The 22043-nt window shown below is 35.9% G+C and overlaps 1 long non-coding RNA gene across 3 annotated transcripts in view; it reads left to right on the forward strand.

The window, feature by feature from the left end:
* Window positions 1-20674, forward strand: part of LOC149919188 (uncharacterized) — a 37778-nt gene extending 17104 nt beyond the window's left edge. Inside the window, exons 3-5 of one of the 3 annotated variants that reach the window (XR_016464510.1) lie at window positions 13946-14077; window positions 15497-15599; window positions 20620-20674. This is a non-coding gene — a long non-coding RNA (uncharacterized LOC149919188). Of the gene's footprint in view, window positions 1-2159; window positions 2312-13945; window positions 14078-15496; window positions 15600-20619 lie in introns of those variants that run through there. The other 2 variants (XR_016464512.1, XR_016464511.1) reach the window with 2 other exon arrangements.
* The last annotated feature ends 1369 nt before the right edge of the window (window positions 20675-22043 follow it).

The raw sequence follows: 22043 nt of genomic DNA on the forward strand, positions 1-22043 counted from the left end.
CAAAGCTTAACTAGTCAAATTTGTTCCTTGAGTAAAGCCTGTGTCCATAGTCCCCAAAAATGTCCCAGAAGACACCTGAAATGAACCAAGAACATCTGATCAGAGCTCATTAACTGTATTTTTGGAAAAGTGACAACAGCAATATAAGTCTATTTATATTTATCTTTATTTAATGGAAGTAGTAAACAGTGTTCTTACATTTGAAATAACTCACAATGACAAAGATGTAGGCCAAGATTCTCTTCACATAGCTAGATGTGTCAATCAGAAGCAGGTCTTCCTAAATAAATGAAGTTACACCCATGCAAACTCACTGTAATTGCAAGGAAATAACATTTCCAGGGTTATGATGGTAGAAAGATGTAATATGAAAATGACACAATTAATTTTCTCCTCTTCTCCCAGGTGTAGCTTAGGGAAAGGTGGTGACAGCTTAGAGGTGGGAAAAGATGTGATGAGGGAGATGTGGAGGGAGAGGGAATGGCTGAACGACAGCCAGCTGTCAGCTATGTCGTCAGCCAGCAACTGTGCTATAAATGGGCAAAGTCAGGAGTGCAGGGCTTGGAGGTTTTCTAGGAAAGAAAGGACTAGTGCATATTGTTTGGGTAATCTAATTGGGAAGAGAGAAGTTGTTTTGTGATTTTTGTGCCAGAGGCCTGGCAGGTGGAGTGCTTCTTGGCTGAAAGGAGCTGCTAACTGAATACAAACATTTTTCTGATTAGACAAGAGAGTCACTCAGGCAAGTATGGCTTTCCCTGGAGGTAAAGGGTCTGCTCTGAAGTAGTCTAAAAATATAGTTTGAAGAAAATCTGGCCCAATTAGGGTTACAAAAATGATCCAATGGATGGGACACCCCTTCTATTAGAACAGGCTGAGAGAACTGGGGCTGTTCAACCTGGAGAGGAGAAGGCACTGGAGAGGTGTGATAGTATCCTTTCAGTTTCTAAATGGGGGCTATAAGAAAAAAGGGAACAGATTCTTTATCAGGGGACAAGGGGAAAGGGGAAATAGTTTCAAACTAAAGGAGGGGAGATTTTGATTGGATATGAGAAATGTTTTTCACAGTAAGTGTAGTGAGACACTGGAACAGATTGCCCAGAGAGGTGGTGGATACCCTGTCCCTGGAGAAACTCAAGTCTAGGCAGGATGGGGCTGTGAGCAGCTGATCTGGCTGTAGGTGTCCCTGTTCATTGCAGAGGAGTTGGACTAGATGATCCTTAAGGGTCTCTTCCAACTCAAATGATTCTATGAGTTTCCTGGACTGATGAGGTCACAGCTCCATCCAGATTGCCCTGGTGTGGCCTAGCACCCATGGTGGCCATGACCAGGACAGCAGTGGTGCGAGAGAAAAAAGAGAGCTGGCAGCCTGCTGTTATCACTACCCTCATGCCACTGCCCTGCCCTGCCTCAGCAGCCTTTCTTTTACAGCCTGTAGGAAGTTAAGGTGGTGAAAAAGCAGCCTTGCATGTTTTAGTTCCTCACTGCCTCCTTTGAGACCAGTGTCCTCCACAACAGATGAGAAAATTGCTATTCACCAGCCTCATCCAAAGCCTGAAGGGATGCTCAGTCTCTGCAAAGCATTTGCTTCTTTTTATTGTAAACACAGAACTTCTGTTTATTGGGAAATGCAGGAGCAGATCTGCTTCCTGGGTCATGCTACTGCATTTTTCTACTCAGGAGGAAGAGATTTGCAATGAGGAAGTTAAAGTGAACAAAATGTCAACAAAAATGAAAAGAAATGGGATTCACCTCTGAAGTGCTGCAGAGTGAAAGAGTGGTCTCAGTCCTCTGGTCAGTTTTCATGCTGGTGGTTATCTTCTAAAATTAATATGTGTACAATAAGGAAACCAGGGCTAGGACTCTCAGAGGATGAAAGCACAGTGCTTCCATACACCCAAGTAGGCACTGAAGTAGTCACATTTTTTTGCCTACATCATTTTATCTTGAAGCACCAGTTCAGGAAAAGAGCAGAGTGATGATTCTACAATGTATCAATTAATTATACTGCTAGCATAGATGGACGAAATTTCATTTTGCAATGGCTTATTTTTAAATAAACCTGATAAATTTAATGGAAATAGAGAGAATATATTGCTTTAAAAATATAGGCTTTGAAAATATGCCTTGTTTATTCATTTAAGGGTTAATATTTTTTTCAGACAGCAAAAAGAATGTTGGCCTTTTAAACTTTTTCTCAGGAGTTCAAAGATGAAGCTTCTGAAATGAGTTTCTTTCCACTGTTCTCAGGCAGAAAAGTGGATGAACAGAAGCTGAATGTGGGAATTACTTTCATCAAAATGAGACAAGCATCTTGTTTTTTTTTTTTATTATTTAAGAAAAAAGTTGGATAGTTGCATAAATAAAAATTGAAGTTACTTTGAAAACTTGCTTCTGTTGAAAGCTGCTTTGAGGAGATATTTCAAAGTTGTTTAATTCAGAATGAATGATCAGACTTGGGCTCAGTACCAGGGTACACACATTACTGCGTCACTCAGTACTGTAAAAAGGAGTACAAACCTGATACAACCAGAAAGTACCTGACAGCATCTGACCCACTGCATTCTTCTGAGTAGATCAGTAACTGAACCATATTTTGGATCCTCTTTCATCCTTCTCTTTGCCCCATCCAAATTTTATTTAAGTTTTCCTTTCATGTAGCTTAGCTTTTATTGAATACAAAATATACAGGAAGAAACACAGCACTGATCTGGAAAAAATGCTGTATGAAAGATGTTTTTATTTACTGCTATTTTTATTATGTATTAAGGAAATAATGCCTATTGTAGTACAAATTTTTCAGAAGAAAGGTGAGCAGCGCTGCACACACCTAAAAACAGCATACTCTATCTACCCAGGTAAGTGGAAAAGAAAGCAAGCTTGTACATACTGTAATAGAAATAGAAACAGTAACATTGTAGACATACCAAACATTTTCCTTCTACCACTGAATTTCCTGTACATACTGTCCCTGACTGCAAGAAAATGTGTACAGTTTTCAAGGAAACTGGAAGGCAGATAATTGGTTCAAATTCTGTATTTCTTACAGAATGCTCCTTTTAGCTAGAAACTGTAATGCTTAACTTGAATAAGTAGCATATACTCTCAAATACAAATACTTATAGACTGAAGTGCAATAGTTCACATATTGTGAGCTACCACTGCATCATAGATGTATTACATAGGTTTGACACAGGCCATACATAGATTGCTTCCAAAGAAATGCCTCCTATTTATTTCACAATAGCACTATTTGATAGAGCAAATTCTTAGCTACAGAACACTATTTTTCAACATAATCACCACTATTAGCTATGGATTTTCACCAGCAATGAACAAGAGCCTGCATATCATGCTTGTAAAAATCTGCAAGGCTGTCCAGAATGTGGCTTGTCTTTCAAGTCATTGTTATCACTGCTGAAATGTACTACTCACTGTGCTTGTGTCCACTGTTTTGTTTACATAAATGTTCAGCAAGCATTGATGAATGTCAGTGAGTGCAACTTTTTCTATATAGAGAAATTCAGTGCCTCACTTTTGCTTCATACATACTTCCATGTCAGACATCATTTTGTGAGACTGCCCCTCTGCTGCCATACAGCAATAAAATGTAATGGGATATTGGTGGAAAGGTTCAACCTCTACTATCATACCACCAACATCACTTCTGATACTGTGGGCCAACATAATAAAATAAAAAGCATTACTTTCAGAGCAGCCCTTGTATTTCTGGAGAATTCTGTGTTCTATTTAAATCTAAGGAATAGCTTTAAATGTATTTATGCAGCTTCAAACTGAGAAATCTGAAAGTGTCATTCTAGAGAATCTTGAGTAAGATATGGAAGCTGGTGTCTGTGACCTGAACTGGCCAGCATTCAGTGTACCGACCACTTTGGTGGGGCTGGATTCCTCATATAGTGCTAGGCTGACATGGGAACTTTCCACTAAATAAAAAGGGAAGCAACCATTGCTGTTGATGAATAGGAACCTGGTTTATCTCACTCTCAAACTCTCCTGACAAGGGTGCACTGATGAGATTGGATACCAGAATCCGCTCCCCCACAGAGCAATTCTTTGATAATACGTAGAAAATGTCTTTCTCTTTTAGAACACCGTCTAGTGCCACTGGAGGAATTCAAGAAGCCAGGAAGAAAATCCTAGTAATTTTATCTACACCTGTTCTATTTCTAAATTATTCTTGTCATGCATTTGTAGCGTTGTACTTAAGATTAGGGAAAATACAGACTTTACATGTCTATAGATTCATTATGCATGGGGAATCGCAGAATTGGAAGGCGTTGGAAGGGACCTCAGGAGATCATCAAGTCCAACCTCCATACATAAAAACGAACGCTTGTATAGATTAGTTGATTTGATATAGTGGTTCGGTAACAGATACAGAATAATCTGATGAAGATGAAGATTGACAGATTCCTTTTCTATGCACAACAATAGCTAGTGGAGAGGAAAATTCCTCAGAAATCAGAAATGCTCAGCTGGTGCAATGTACAAGATATTTTTAACTGGAGAAGAGGTCATAATTTTCAACAATCATAATCGATGTAGTCATTGAGTGCCCTGCATTTGTAAATAAAAACATGCCTGGCACCAATTTCCTTGGAGAAATGAGGCTAATAAAGAACAAATAGAGCTCTAAGCTTTCTGGGCTGCTTTCTCCTTTCTCAGTAATGACCTTTATTGCTTTTTAGCACAATGTAGCCCTGATTAGTAGCAATTTTATTGAAACCATAGGCTGACATTTACTATCACCACACACTTGAAATGCACTTGTACCTAATCCAGACAGACTGAAGATGTCAAGAATTGGGGATCAGGATAATTTATTTGAAAGATAGTATCTGTATTTTTACATTTAAATCTTGTGTCTATATTAACTTTACACACAATATCAGTGAGCTTAAGGTTAAAGTGCCATGGCCAACTCTGATGGACCCAGTCTTTCCATTTAAAAGCAGGAAGAGCTATCATATGGGTTCGAATCACGAGCAATTTGTATATACTGTGATTTTTCAGATAAAAAAACACCAGTGAAATGTAAAAAAAATAAAAATAAAAACTTTTTCAATAATCTGGCATAAAATCTGATGTTACTGAAATAATTTTAACATCAGAGCCTTAAAAAGAAGTCATGGGAAAATAATTTGTTAGTATGAAAGGAGAATCAGTTTGAATTGTACTGTAAAAGGTGCAGAAGTGTCAGTGTTTTATTACAAAAGACTTCTTATTTCACCTCTTGAATCTAACTAATTTGCAAATTACTTAACAGCAAAAGGACTGGTTAACTTTATAGTAAAAAATTACAAACTTGCAAAATTGTTTTATTCATAACAAGCATATTCAATTTCTTCTAGAGAATTTAACTAAACAAGCCTACCAAACTGTCAAATATACCAGCGTTTAGTTGCATCACCAAAAATCAGACTAAATTTAGTGTAAAGGCAAATTAGTTCACTTAGGAATTATCAAAATTAAGTAATCAACATTATCCCTATGCTTTTTCTACAATGGAGTAATATAGCTTCCATTCCAAAAAGTCAAAAAATAGAGTACCAGAGAAATAAGCAAAAAATACTAGCTTGTCTTTTGACCCACTACTCTGTGAGTAGCAGAAACTGATTGACAAATTGCAATTTGCATATATGAGGTTGCGCCAAGTATGTCTGGTTAAGAGAAAAGCTTACTCTAAAAAATCTCTAGTTTGAGTCAACATGACGAAGGTAAAGCAGCTATAAGGAAGACAGTAGGTCCTGATGAACATCCAGCAGGAATCAGAGGTGAAGCTTTTTGTCTACTTTGCTGTTTATAACTCTAAGTGGTTAGGAGGTTCAGCTGCTTGTGATTAGTGATGTAAATCTGCTTCTGGAGACCTGACTAGTGAACTCCTTTGTCTGACCTTAACCAATGGCTGTGGAAAAGCCTATAAGGAGAGAATTAATCAATTAGAAAAGACAGAGAATAATCAGAGCAAATGAAAAGAAAGTCAATTACAGGGTCACAATGAAGTCACATTTCAAAGTAACTATGCCAGTGCATAGAGACTGCAGTATAAATTTTGAACAGAAATGAGAACAGTATCCCTGGCAGAAATATGGAATGGCTAGTCTTATCGAACCTTTAGGAGAATCTTATTCTTTTTATGAATGGCATTATAAATGGGAGCAGCCTGTAACGAAAATAAGTTACGTCTGATAACCTAAAAGATTCCTCTGGTGCTAGTTCTTACTCCTTTACAGTCTTAAATGTTCAATGTTTTGAAGTATTTTAAAGGGTCACCTGGGAAGCACAGAATTCTCATGCCCATAATAACAAAATCCCCTTCAGTTTCTGTTGTGGTTTAACCTGGCAGGAAGCGAAATACCACACAGTCTTTTGGTCACTCCCTCCAAGTGGGATGTGGGAGAGAATCGAAAAAAAAAGGTAGAACATGTAGTTTGAGATACCACTGTTTACTAAGACAGAAAAGGAAGAGAGAAGTAACAGTAATGATAACAACATACATAAATATGTGTATGTATTTACAAAGCAAATGATGTACAAAGCAATCACTTAGTACCCACTGACCAATGCCCAGCTAGTTCCTGAGGAGCAGCTGAACCCCAACAAACTCCACTCAGTTTTATAGTTTTTGCATGATGTCATATAATGTGGAATATCCCTTTGGCCAGTTTTTGGGCCAGTTGTACTGATTCTGTCCTTTTCCAGCTACTTGCTCCCCACCTGCCCTCTTGCTGGCAGGACAGTATGAGAAGCTGAAAGCTGAAACATCCTTGGCTCTGTACAGCACTGCTCAGCAACAACTGAAACATCAGTGTGTTATCAACGTTTTTCTCTTAGAGCCAAAACGTAACATGATATCAGGCATTATGAAGAAAATCAACTCTGTTCCAGCTGAAACAAGGACAGTAACAATTTACATCAAACAAACATAATTCATCATCTTTTTCAAACTGTGAGGCCCAAGAAACAAGCTTTCAAATGTAAACTTCATTATAAATGGGTTGAGAAGAAACCTTTTAAGAGGTCTGGCATCTTGCCATGGCAGAGTGCTTAATGTTGAACACTTAGTACTTGTATTGCATGTCAATGCAGACTCACTGCTGACAGTAGTGAAGTAAGGACAGGAATCCAGGTGCTTGACATAGAACAGAGCCTTCTTCCTTACCTACTCATCAAATTCTCTTTCCATTAGGTATTTTTATTTTATAAATAAATTGTATTTATTTATATTATTTTGACACTGTAGAGTGCCCAAGATTTGTCTGTTCTTAAAACAAACAAACAAACAAAAAACTTCTAAGCATTAATTATTAGTGTTTTATGATACTTTAGGAATTTAGATGAGTATAGAGAATTTCATGTCACATTCTGTTAACATTTCTTTTTGGCATAAGAGATAGTAAAGCATCAGTTTTCTTAGTTCAGTTTCCTTGGTGTCAGTGTAGGAGTGGGGAGTGAAAAAGAGAGAGATAACACTTTTTTGGTTTGTTTTAATATGGTTGCCTGTGGTTTTGATGTCATTAATCATTCTGAAGGTAAAACGTCACAACAAGGCCTGGCTTCAAAGCAAGTTTTTTGGAGATTTCCATATCTTAAATTAGAAACATACAACTTAACAACACTGAATCATCAGCCAACTCTCAAAGTCTTTATATAAATAGGTACATTTTTTAAAACTATCAAAATTACTTTGGGCCTAACTCTTTATATCAAAAGAGTCTAAGTCACTTGAAACTTTCTCAAGTTTTTCCATCTCTCTCTAATATTGTATTTCCCTACTAATACTAAGGCAATCCAGCCAGTTTGGGATCTGGCTAGACTTAATTTCAGATTCCATCTTCTACACTGGCAAAAGCTTCACGATGAGTAGAGTTAAAAAGGGGTTTTAGGAGCTCTTCTCATGACTATGTATTTTCTTCATTCTGCCTATTTCTGGCCAAAAGAGTGAAAGACAATAAATTCATGAGCATGGAAAATTGTATCTAGCTTTGAACAACATCAACCAATTAATAATAATAAGTATGTATAGTTCTAACATTGTTATATGTGATAATGGAAGCATTGTTGGGCGTTAGTGATTTAGCTTTTCTATCTGAGCCACCTATATGTTTGGATAAAAAACTGGAAAGTGAATTTCAATAGTTTGAGTAGTTCAAAAGGTAAAGTAATTTGCTGAAATGAAAGGAAGAAACTTAAGTTATGAATGGCACCATAAATTCCCCTTATTTGTGACCACGAAGTTATGCTAAAATTGCTTGATTGCATATTTTTAGATAATTACAAATATCCTTTTGATACTCATATTAACTCATCTTTCCTATGTGAAAACTGAAACTGAATCTTCCTGTTCTTCTAATGAGATTATGCTTCTGAGGGACTAAATCTTCAGCTGCCAGGAGCACCTAACTTTCAGCTTTTCGAAATAATGTTGCACCTGTCAAGAAAAAAGAAATACAGACATATTATTTTCCCCTTGGTATTGTTGCACTCCATTTGTTTTTATCATGCAGCAAGACTCACATTTGGTGTTAATTATGGTACGTACAGAAGAATACTCAAGGGGGTGTGAGACTTTTCAGTTTATCTGAACTATCAGCTTTTGTCCTAATAATAGCATGTTTTCAGCAATTACGATTATTTGTTAAATAGCTTATGTGCCTCTGCTTTTGGGTTCCCTGATGGCAGTGACAGTGCTGTGCAGGAGTCTGCCCTTACCACACCTACTGAGAGGCAATTTTGTTGCTTTTTGCCTGCCAGGAGGTGTAGAGTTTGCTGCAAATAACTAGGAATGTCACCTGGTAACAGCTTCAGACATGTCTTATATTTGTGTTTCAGATATTATAAAAGTCTTCCTGCTTTCAAATCATGGCAAAAAGCTGGTCATCTTGTAGTGCTGGTGCTGCCTCATACGGGGTTCAGGACAGTCTCCTATCGGTATGAAGCTGAGAGGTTTGGACCAAGCGTAAATCTAGATCTTACACTTCTTTATAAAGGCAAAAAAGGCAACAACTGAGTATCAAAGAAATACTAAAGCTGCTGTCCTGACTCTTGGATAGAACAACTGAAGCTAACACATGGAACTGTGGGCATCTATGTTGGCTGTGCAGCATGGCACACTCTCTGGGCAGCCACCTGCAGGACATTTCTTGCCAGCTGGATGGAATCAGTGTGATGTGTGGCTGAAGGGACCACCAGCTTTCCCAGATAGAGGAAATACAGAAAAACATCTACAGAGTCAGCAAACTTGCTGGGTGTCCCTGGGCACATAGGTATCTACACTGGTCACCATGTTCAAAGCATGTATCGAGAGTAGGTTTGTTCCAATGGGGAACTCAAAGCATGTTTTTTTGGAGAACAGTATAGATTCATTCCACAGAGTTCCACAAAAGTTGTTCTTGGTTACTACCTGGGAACATAGGGTTAGGGTTAGGGCATGTAGGCAAGTGAAGTCTGAATGATTTAAGAAAAAAATGCTAGCACAGGGTAAGTTTAACACAAGTGCAGCTGTGGGCAAAAGGAGCTAACTTCCTTTAAGGACCTGGCAACTGTGAGTACCGAAAAAAAGAATGTTTGCTAAAAAATGATTTCTGTCTTGTCCAGTAACCGTTACTGGTTTCATATTATTCTACTTAATAACAAATGCTACTTGTTAATTAATCACAAACTTTTTATCCAGCTATATCTGCCCTCATCATCACAAGCATGTGTAAACTCTGACAGACTGCTTGTGAGCACCTACATTTAATTCAGCAACACTATTCATTGAATTTTAATTTTATTTTACGCACATTAAGTATAGACATATCATATAATTCGTATATATCTGCTTCTAGGTTCTGATGAGGACTAAATTTTTTTAATGTATATTGCATACTAGTGTGGATATAATGAATAATACCTGGGGAGGAATAACCTCATGCAGCAGTACAGGTTGACCTGCTAGAGAGGAGCTCTGGAGAGAAGGACCTGGGTGTTTTGGTGGCCATGAGCCAGCAGTGTGCCCCTGTGGGCAAGAAGGCCAGTGAAATCCTGGAATGCATTAAAAAGAGTGTGGCCAGCAAGTCGAAGGAGATGATTCCTCCCCTCTACACTGCCCTAGTGAGTCCATATTTAGGGTAGTGTGTCCAGAACTGGCTCCCCAGTTCAAAAAAGGCAGGGATCTCCTAGAAGGAGTCCAGCCAGGGGCCACAAAGATAATAAGGGGCCTGGAGCATCTCTTGTATGAGGAAAGGCTGAGTAAATCGGGTTTGTTCAGTCTGGGGGAAAGAAGACTGGGGGAGGAATCTGATAAATGCTTATAAATATGTAAAGGGGAGTGGGAGGCAAATGGATGAGGCTAGGCTCTTCTCAGTGGTGTGTATCAATAAGACAAGGAGCAATGACCTAAATCTTGAACATAGGAAGTTCCACACCAACATGTTGAATATCTTTATGGTGAGGATGACAGAGCACTGGAACAGGTTGCCCAGAGAGGTTGTGGAGACTCCTTCTATGGAAATATTTGAGACCCATGTGGATGCCCTCCTGTGCAACCTATTGTAGGGAACCTGCTTTAGCAGTGGGGTTAACATGATGATCTTTTGAGGTCCCTTCCAACCCTTGAGATTCTGTGATTCTGTGATCAATAGCAAAAGTTGTATGTGGGAGAAGAACTGCTGCAGTCTTAGTTTTGTTTCCACTTTAAATCTAAAAAGAAGCAGGAATAATTCTTGAGTACTTAATATAGTTTTGCAATTAGGACAGATGATACTACCCTCTATTTCTGATGTATATTTTCAGATAAAAACAAAACAAAAGAAACAACAACAATAAAAACAAAACTAAAACCACCATGCATATGCTAATAAATTAAGTTGTAAGTTTTTGTTCCATTTGGTCAAGTACTTCTTGACAACTTTTCTGTGTCTTAGGAATAAATTTGCAGCTACAATATAGTCTATATGCTGCACAAAATGCAGTAGATATACCTTTCTTCTTCCTCTGAACTGCTTTTTGTTATTAAATTATGATTTTTTAGTTGATATGTTCCTCTGTTAAACCATCTGATTAATCTTAATTGTGACCGATTACCTGTAATTAAATTGGTTACATTTTAGTCATAGACTGCAGATTTATTTGATCTTTTTAAAACACCATGACTTCTAATTTACTCTTTCTTGTTACGTGCTCTGCTAACACTTATTATGTGAATGGAGTAACTCATGGGCTTTGTTTGGTATTAATGTCTGTGATAGTTTACTGCATACTCCTAGCATGATGTTCTCAGCTACTCATAGTTTTTTGCCCTCTCAAGGAAAAGAATGCTTCTCACTTTGAGGACAAGGTACTTGCATTAATAAATGAATCATCATGTGGCATTTGAAATGTTGTTTTTATACATTAAGCTGATAGTTTTTCCTTCTTTAAAATACATGCCTTTAGTAGTTTCTTGCCACCTCACATATTTTGGGAGTATAGAGACATATTCTGAAAAATCATGGAAGAAAAACAAACCAGAACCCTATATTCTGACTGCAATTTGTACTGACAATGCCTAAATCTCTGAATTCCTAAACTGAGAATAAGAGATTCTAAATAATATTTATAGGGACACATTACATTATTTCTGGGTGTTCTTGATTAGATTCAAATTTATGTTGAATGACATATTACCAAGAATGTGATGAGTAGGTGAAAAATTGAGGGCAGGTTGGTATCCTCTGCAAGGCGTACCTGCTTCACTTTTGCTCAGTAAGTTGTGAAGAAGGTCAGTGAAAATTCTCAGCGATCTCTAGACTCACATGGTCATTAGGAAAAGAACTGGCAAAGTTCTAAATGTAGGAAGTGTGGGAAGCATTATTGCCTCTAGCAGTAACAGAAAGGAAACTACAGTCATAACAGAGCAGATGTGCAGGTTTTATGACAATTTAACTATTGAACACTTACATTTTCACCAGGCACCTTAATACCAACTTACAAGTTATGTGTTGAGGAATATGAATTGTATTACTTAAACTATATATATTCTTTTTTGGTCAGTGTGATATTATAGCGGTTTGATGAAAAATACATGAAAACAGTCTCTGAAAACTCCTTTATTCGTCAGTGACATGAATTTCGAGCTAAACATCCATAAATACCAGCATAACTCTTGTGATACTTTGCAGTTATTACGATATGAATGATTTATTAAAACAGTAATAAGATAAAATAATTTGATCTTGTTCAAACTAGAGTGATGATCAAGACAACTGACTGGAAAGAAGGTCAATGACTGGTAATGCTGTAAGACTTAGTTGAAATAACTTTCCCATATATTGTGTATAACGAAAAGAGACTTTATTATTATAAAGGCTGACTACTGCTAGCAGAAATTGAAATGTATTAGCATTCAACTGTGTCCTGTCATACTGGCTTTTTTTCATCTGCAGTTTTGTGAGCAATCCTCCTCATGGAGATAGAATGGTAATAAATATTTATATCCAAAGCCCTTACAGTATACTGAATATCTGCACCTTCCAGAATTGTAAACTGAACATATGTTATAGATTAAAAAGTAACTCTGTGGTAGAAGTGTTCAAGTGATTTAACTACTTTCAAAAACAGAACTGGAATTTTAGTTCTTAACTGATGGAAATTAGGGCTATTTAGGTAGGATTTTGTTTTGGTTTTGGTTTGTTTGTTTGTTTTTAACAGAAGTTTCAAAATCATCCAGAAATCAAAACCACAATGTTACAATTTCTTAACATTGCCAGGCATGCATTTGGTTGAAAATAGTGAAATCTGTGTAAACAGGAAAATGTTCCCTGTCTGTTCAGCTATACAGTAAGCAAGAGAGAACTAGGGGGGGTGGAGGTGGATCTGGGCAGGAAGAGTTTGTGTTATTTTCATACCAATGTATGCATTTATCCCCAGCAATCCTGAATCCCGTATTGAACTGTTTGCTTGTTTTTTTTTTTTCATATGGACCTTTGCAAAGTAAAATCTGGAGATGTTATGGATGACAATACAAAGGATTGATTTTCCCTTGGTGAACACCAGATAGAGTAGGAGAGGGAGGGGAGAGATGCATGAATTGTTTAAGATAAAGTCAAGAGCTCACCAAAAAATGTGTGCAAAAGTACAGCATAATTCAAGTCTGCTTTACAGTTCAGTTTATGTCAACAGTGTTCTGGTATATTTTGCATACCTCTGCATATTTCCATGAGATACCTGTAAAAAAAAAGAAAAAAAAAAAAAAGTGTGCAACATGTATTAGTTCTGAAATAGTGAAAGAGCATGAAAAAGCATGAAAAGAAAGCTTTGTGGGTTTATGAGCACTTTTAGTTCTCATCTTCCTCTAGAAGAAGTTTAGCGATGACTTCATGTTTGTAAAGATTTCATACTTTTTTTTTTTTTCTTCATAGAGATTATAGGACTACTGCTGGTGTCAAAAGGCTTAAAACTCTTGAGTTTCAGTATACATTGTAATCTCTTCAATATGTGGGTAGATCTTTGGCTGGACTAGTGAGAGAGTTTCCTTGAATGTGGGTTAGCTTACCACAGAGAGTAAGTGTAAGGTCAATGTTTATTTGAACATGAAATGATAAACAAACTGTAGCAAGATGTGTGAACCATTAAACTGGTGCAGTGTGTAGTGACAAGAACAGATAACTCAGCTCACTTAAAAATGACCCCAAAGAACACAAAGGAGAATGGATGGCAGAAATTTTTATTTCCAAGCATGAACCATCTGAAGAAAATAAACTAAAATTTGCTGGAGTAGCAGATTAGAGAAAATAGAGAGGTTCTCAGAATCTTAACATTTCCCTGCCTAAATGTCAAATCAGGGATGTGATTCCTTGTTAGGATGTATCCAACTGATCCTGAATGTTAGCTATGATCTTTTTATTACTGAGGTAAAAAGTATTATTCTGCCCCAGTGAGATTTCATCAGAAGTATTGTGTCCAGTTCCAGGCTCTCCTGTTCAAGAAGACAGGGAATTTCTAGAGGGAGTCCAGCAGAGGGACACAAAGCATCTCCTTCATGAGGAAGGGCTGAGAGACCTGGGGCTGTTCAACCTGGAGAAGAGAAGGCTGAGAGGTGATCTTATTGCTATTTGTAAATATTTAAATGGACAAAGATAGCACTACTGTTAGAATTTCTTTCTGAGCCTCCTCTTCAGCAGGCAGTCTTTTTGAGGCTGTCCTGGATGATCTTCTAGACACAACAGCAAAGTCCTATCTAAACATTCATCTCCATTGCTATATTTTAAAATATATTTTATAAAATGTAGTGAAGTATAAACAAAAATACACATGGCCATATAAAATGGCATCCACTGAAATGCATAGGTAAATTAATTGTAATAAAAAATTATTAACATAATGTATATTTATTCACTCTTTTTTAAACTATTTATTTATTTATTTATTTTTGCTTATTTACACTGCTCAGTGAATTACCTCTAGCACTAAGCTCCTCTCTTTTATCTGTAAAATGGCAAGAATAAAAGAAATAAAATGATAAAAGGTTTGGAGTTCTATAAAAGATTTTCTCCCTCAAAGCTTAAGTATGCTATCTAAAATAGATTTCACATAATTCGGCTACACATGCTGTTGAAATGCAAATTCATAACTACATGTATTTAGAGAATGGAGATGTCTGAATGATAATTCACAGTAAGAATTTGTTCTCAGTGAGTCTGATTCATATACATACTTGCTGAGCTAAAACCAACCCTCATTTCTCAGATGAATATCTAAGATATCTTTAGAAGCTCAGTGAGACTCTAATCAACATAAGTCAATATAACATCTGGCTTCCTCCCTTTCTCTTTGCCTGTGTTCTAAGTTCAGCTCTCTGCTGCTTAAGGATCTTTGAAGAGAAAATTCAATGACTTGAATACAATTCTTTCATCTGCAGTTTTAGTAAAGTATTTTAATATCTATATAATAACGTCTTTGATTTAGGCTTGTATGTCACTATGTAATACTATTTAGTATATGAAGAGGGGCATGTGATACTTCACAGTACTGGGAACCTAGTACTCTAGAGACTGTAAAGAATTATGAACAATTAAGGATGCTGTCCAAGGAGGAAGACAAGTTATCTCTGAGCAAGAGAGCTGTTCTCTGACTAGGAGGTAGGTCATGCTGCTCTAGTTGGAGTATGCTCATCATAGCTTGCAAACAAAGAGAGAGCAACCATCTATAAGCTTGTGTTTTAATACTGCTCTACAATATCTAGATAACGGATAATTAGAGTTTCATCAGTGAAGTTATAATAGGGAAATTACAAGGGTTACAGAACTATGTAGGAGAAAAAGGGGAAAATGTGAAGAACTGGAATGCGAAGAAACAGATTAAAAAAAAAAAAAAAACAAAGTACAAAAAGAATGGTGTGCCTGTAAGGATTAGTATTGAGAAAGAAAAGTGGAAAAGGAGAAGTTGCAATGAGAGAGATTCTCTATGATTCTTTTCATATTCAGTATGTTTAATGCTCTTCCTCCTTCCCTTCTAGAACACTCTAGCAAAATGCAAGTTGGAGAGAAGCCTTCTAATCACTCAGGTCTGAGTCCTTTTTTTGTTGGTGAAAAACATTTACATTCCATAGCAGTTAATAGGTAAGTCATGGAGTAATACACAAAACAGTTGGATATCTTTTAGGATAACATATTACTGCATCAACGATGCACAATTTTTACTGGATTTCACCCGGTATCTTTTCAAATATTCCTATTGCTTGCTCTTTTCCTAGTAGAAACAAAGGTGTAGATAATTATCACCAATCAAAAACCTTTACACAAATAAATTAATTGTTTATTCATTTGGAAATGGTAAGCAGTTTAATATACATGAGAGGAAATCAGCATCCTCAGTTCTAATCACAAAGTAATTAAGTACACACCAACACATCACTGTTATTGGATCAATATCTATGTTGAATCCTGAACCTGAAAAAAAAATATTTTTTAGATATTATAATGCATTATCTATGATAATATTTCAAATGATTTTGTCTTTGCTATGCTTATAATAGTTATTCTGTCTTCTTTAATTTCATCCTTCTGCCTCTGACATTTACTTTGATTTTTTTTAAAGTATTTAATTAATCTTTAATTCAGAAGTGAATTATGCAGCACACTGGCAGACCTTTAAGTTCCAGAATAGTCCTGTTTTCTTCTGTGATGCTTCATAAAACAAATTGCTCCCTGTAATCTGTAAAACAATAAACAGAATTATTATATCTTAACATATTCATTCTCTACTGCCCTCCTGAATACCACTTATTAAATAGAGCAATAGAGGAAATTACTAAGGTAATGACAAGAAAATATAAGACAATTATTTTGAAGAGACAAAAATGAGAAAAAAAGTGCAAGAATTTAATTTAAGGTTAAATTTAATTTGAATTGCATTTGTGATATTATGACTTAACTTTAAACTTGCTTAAATTTAAATTCAAATATTATATAGAATGAATGCTTTTAAATCATTAATTGTTAAGATCATTACTTGTAAATGTGAGTTAAATGTGCTGGTAATGTTTTCTGACATCACTGCTATAACATGAGATCTGAGAGAGGGGTAAATGAGGCAGAAAAAAAAATATCTCAGAAAAACAAACTAAAATTAAGCAATTTTTTTTTGTGTGTGAAATATTCCTTAAAGGAAAAAAAAAATGATTTTCTTTCTTTCTTTCTTATTTCTTTTTTTCTTTTCAAAGTGGTTGATGGAATTACCTTTCATTTCTTCATTGGTTCAGTTCCATCTCCACTGAGAGGAATATCACCTCTTGACAGTTAAAGGCCTGAAGGCAAAATTCCTTACTCTGGAGTTTTGATATTAGCTTGTCTTCTCCGGGAACATTTGCCACGTGTCTCAGACACACGCTCAGACACACATGTTCGTGGGTTCTTACTGAAGTATTTATGATTATAAAAAATTATCTATTAAATAAAAATATGGTATGAAGCTAACCACAAGAAAAATGCGTGAATGTGAACTGACGTGAGATTCAGCATATTAGAGGAAAATTAGCCATTCACTCAGGACAAGCTGAGCACTGGGAGATACTGATAAGAAACCCTCCAGATTTCCTGGGGGGATTTTTAAGAATATTAGCAATGTTCTTTATCATCGCAGTAAATCTAAGTAGTAAAACCCTTTGAAGACCCAGGAAAGGTAAAGAAAAGATAGTGTCTAGGAGTCATAGAATCATACATGTATTGGGTTGGAAAGGCAGTTAATGATTCCAACCTCTGTTGTGAGTACAGACACACCAACCAGATCAGCCTGCCAACAGGGCATCCAGCCTGGCCTTGAGCACCTTCAGGGATGGGGAATCTACAACTTCCCTGGGAAGCCTATGCTACTACCCTTTTCCTAACATCTAACCTAAATCTCCCCTCTTTTAGCTTTAATCCACCCCCCTTGCTTATCATTAAAAGTTGCTCCGTTTACATACTGAAAGACTGGGACAAAGTAAGGGGCATCAAAAGACGTGCTCCCTGTTGGTGTGGAGCACTTATATCTGAAGTTTTCAGATACCTTCACCACTGCTCAATTTAGTTTTAGACTAAGTTGCAATGCTTAGATTGCTCTGGTTTCTAAATGTGGAGCAGATATACGTGATGGTCCTTTCAGATCTATTTATTTTTTCATGATACAGATACATGATACAGAATTCTTGCAGCGTTCACCATATTTTCTGACTAAATTTCATTACAGCTTATATTTTCTGCCTATTTAAATTTCTCCTGAAGTTTCAAGAAGACATTTATAATTTTTCATATTTAAACATATTGCTTTACATGTTTTTAGCTATAAATATTTCTGTTTTTCACCCTAGTCTTGTCAAGATTTCAGTGATGGGAAATTGATCCTTGCAAACACAATTTTTAATTAGTTTGTAGTATGTACTGGTATCTGTGCTATGTAACTCTCACTTATTATTACCTCCCTGTCTGAGCATAGACAGGAACATATTTAGCACAGATATTTTAAAGATGCCTTTGAAGGCAGAGAAGAGTAATCATAATACTTTTCACATAGTCAGAAATAATAAAGACATCCCTTTTATTCATCAGTTTGAGTTGTTATTTAGTTTCAAAGCAAGTAGTACATTCTAGCCAGGGGGAAACCTGAAGAGTTGGTAGTGATAAACTTTCAGTACCGCATCACACAATTCCCTTAACAGTCTTGACACAAGTAATAAGAAATCAAAGCCTTTCTCAGTTTAGTATTTAAAATTGTTCAAAAGGAAATTATTTAAAAAACAAAAAGAGAAGTATAGGCATAATAATTACTTGATAAATAAGACTGCTTCTAAATTCATGTTTCTTTACTGTATCTATCCCCATGATTCTGGGGCACTAGCTAATATATATCTATGGATTACAGAAAAAATCACACTTGAACGTAATGTTTAAGGATCATCTGATTGGGATCTTTTCTGCTCAGGATAAATAAACTGAATTGCATGAATGCTTATAAATTTGAAATTTTTTTTCTTAAGCCTTACCTAGGGCAGATTTAAAGAAAAGTCCTTAGCAGGAAATGTGTGCTACTTTTCCTTCTGAGGAGGAAATCATATTGTCAGGGGACAAGAAAAAATTACTCTAGTAGAAGTTATTTTGCTTTGGTAAAGCAATGCCAAATTTCACTCATCTAGGAAGTCAGGAATACGATCCTTCTTCAGGTAATAAGAGCATCAAGAGAAACTTGTTTCAATAAATTTTGGAAGAAATCTGAATAGAGGCTGATATGTGAGTTTCTGCCAGTTTCAGATAGCCAGTTATTCGTTAGAAAAGAGTGTGTTAACAGTTTATATGCTTTAATAGATTAAAAAAATTATTAGCTGCAATCGACAGGAAATTTGAATAATTTCTTGATCTTTTGATTGGCTTAATATAACTGTTTTCAAATATCATAGGAATTATTTAATGTATTTAGGTGAAACATGCTAATAAGTAATATATAAACATCTGAGAAGCTAATGAGTAAACTATGCATGTTTCTATGTTTCTAAGTATGTTCTTATGTTTCTAAGCATGTTTCAACTTCAAAGGAAAATACACACTAGAATGAATGAAGACTAAATCGATGTGAAATGATTTTAAGGTTTCTAGTCTCTATTCCCATTTCAACTTTATTATGCAGGAATGCAGGCATGTGGTATTGAACTGAATGCTCTGTAAGCCCTTTTTCTGTACGTCTGTAGTCCTTTCTTGCACTCAGTTTAATGTTTTCACTAAATAAATAAATAAATAAATAAATAAATAGATAAATAAATAAATTGATTGCCATTTATCTACTTTTCTGATACCTGCTGAAATTTGAATAAAGTGCAAGATGTTAATTCAAGAATCTAGTTTGCAAGCTTTTAAGTTCTAATGTGATTAAATGGCAATGCGATTACAACAATCAGTTTAAGTAAAAGAAAACAATGTGGGACTGATTAAAGCATTTAAAAGAAATCAGCATGAATGAACTATCCAGATTGAAAAAGAGTGAATCAAAAAAATATGACCCATAAAAGCACGAATGCTTTGTCCACTGCCAGAAATCAATCTTTAACATTATCTTAGAAACTGCTGTCAAAGCTGAGAAGATGGTTCATTTTTCATGGCTTCTAATTCAGAGGTTTCCTGATACAGTCACTGATTTAATGATAATTCTCTTTATGCACACAACTGTTGTTTTGAGTAGTTGTTTCTTTTTTTTTCTTTCATCTGAAGAAATACCTTGCCTTTAGGCATGGATCACCCTATTACCAATTCTTGATGATTCACAGTTTCTTTGTGAATGTGCAGTAACAGAATGAATGACATCTGCCATCAAGAACTGGATGCCAATGATGTCTACAGGCATAATGCTTATAAAAGCATCATTTTGAGAATATTCCAAGATGTTTCACAAAGCACATTTGGTCCACTGACCACAGGCTGGAGGACTTTTTGCTTACCAAGCTTGCTTGTAATTCTCCTTTATTTTCAAACCTACTTCATTTATAATAACCCTATCCTAGGCCCACGGCTTATTAACTACTGATTAAGAGTTGTAAGTGGCAGATGGCAAGGGAACATTACTGGGTGTAAGTACTTGTATTCTAGATTCCCAATAAATCCTTTTTGGAATGCCATAATCTGTAAGTACTTAGAGTGGAGGACCACTGTCACTTAACTATCTAGAAATTAGAAATAAGTCCTAAGGAATTTTTTATCTTTATGATCATTTGAGGGAAGCCAGGCTCCCAAAAGCTATTTTATCTCTTTCTAAAATAAGCAGGTGAAATGAATTTCTCTGAGGGGTAATTGCAGTAGAGTTGAAAATCTTTCTCTTCTGGCCCCATTAATGCAAAAAGCTTAAAATTAGACTTGGTACTTTGTTAGACTGAACATGACATGTAAGGCAGTTGGTTTTAGTATTTCTTTCAGCAAAACAGTGTAAAAAATGCTTGACAGAGCTGAGGCAGAGTCTGAATAGGTGATGACAGATTTGCCTATCATTATAACAATGTGGAAGCATGTTATAGAGTCCTACACAGAGTAATTATGTGAGATAAAAAAGGACCCTTCTTTGTGAACTTTTTACATTCATATTGCTTTCCTTGTATCTCTTTTTTTTTTCTCTGTATCTCAGCCCGGTTAGATCTTACACACAAACAAAAAGTACTTCTCAAAAACACTACGAATTCTCAGAAGGTAAGAGGGAAATTTTCTTTCTTTCTTTTCTTGCTAACCAGTAATTCAGTAACTTTATTTCCCATCATAGAGCAAATAATATGAATAACAAATTAATTTTTAGTAAGGCATTAAAGACAGATCGAAAATTTTGTTTCATTTAAAAAAAAAATGTAAACACTTTTTTTTTAAGTGCAACATAAAGTCATTCTGTGCATATATCAGAGACTACAATTTAGGAAATATTCAGAAGATTTACTTCAGGTTCCAGACCCCTTTCAGGCACCTAAAATCTAGACAGATTATATATCTAAAAAAAAAAAAAAAAAAAAAAAAAATTAATCAATCACTGTTGACCATGGTTTAAAGCATATCATTGTTCAGTAAAAATCTTATTCTAAAGTTTTCCTTCATTTTAGAGATGTCTATGGAATATTTTAATATGATACAGTATTTCTGGCTATTTTTTTTTCTGTCAGGAATGTACAGGGAGAGAAAAGAGCATTTTATTTTTTTCAAGCATTTTAGCACAGTCATTGTTCAAATTATTAAGTATAATTAATGCAAATGATATCTAAAGCAAAATGACTTTAATGACTGTAGGTATGAGTAGGTGCCAGTGAATGTGACAGATGAAGTCAGATACATTAAGGGTGCTCATTTCTAAAGCTTTTTCTGAATAGTTCTGCTAAGGGAAGTGTGGCTATTACATGTTTGAACAAACTTTATAAATCCCAAAGCTACCTATTTGTATTGGTGAGACCAAAAATACATATAAATTCAGTTCAGATAGAAGAGAGGGAGAGATATGAAGCTGGTTTCTGAAGGCTCTGTAGGACAACCTTTCTAAAAAAGTCTGTGCAGCCGGCTGAGCTGGTCCTGGGACTGCCACATGCACTGACGGCTGATCTATTCCCAGAGGGAAGTGGATATTTAGCCGCTATCCAGAAAAGCCGTCCTGCTCCCATCCTAGCTGCCTTTTTGTTAAACCACAGACAAATCAACAGCAGGAGTTAGAAACCAGGGATAGCAGGATATCCTGACATACATGCTGTTATCTTGGTTCTCTGTTCAGCATCAAATAAATCAGAGGCAGCAGGGAGCAATGACCTTAGGTGAGTGCTGCAGCAGATAGTGGTACTGGATTAGCTATATCTTGCTTCAGGGTATTATTGTGGATGTGTAGAATGTCATCATGAAGCATACAGAATAAAAGCAAAAAATCATCAACATCTAATTCTGGCATGCCTCACTGTAGGTTTTACTTTCTTTGCTTCTTCACTGGAAAAAAGTTCAATTAGATGGGCTCCTCTTTTGTCTTTGGCTATATTGCACTTCATTCCTAATACACAAACAGTGAAATCTCTAAGTTTATGGTACTTG

The sequence above is a fragment of the Phasianus colchicus genome, chromosome 2, assembly GCF_987193195.1.
Source record: "Phasianus colchicus chromosome 2, bPhaCol1.hap1.1, whole genome shotgun sequence".
Classification (NCBI taxonomy): domain Eukaryota; kingdom Metazoa; phylum Chordata; class Aves; order Galliformes; family Phasianidae; genus Phasianus; species Phasianus colchicus.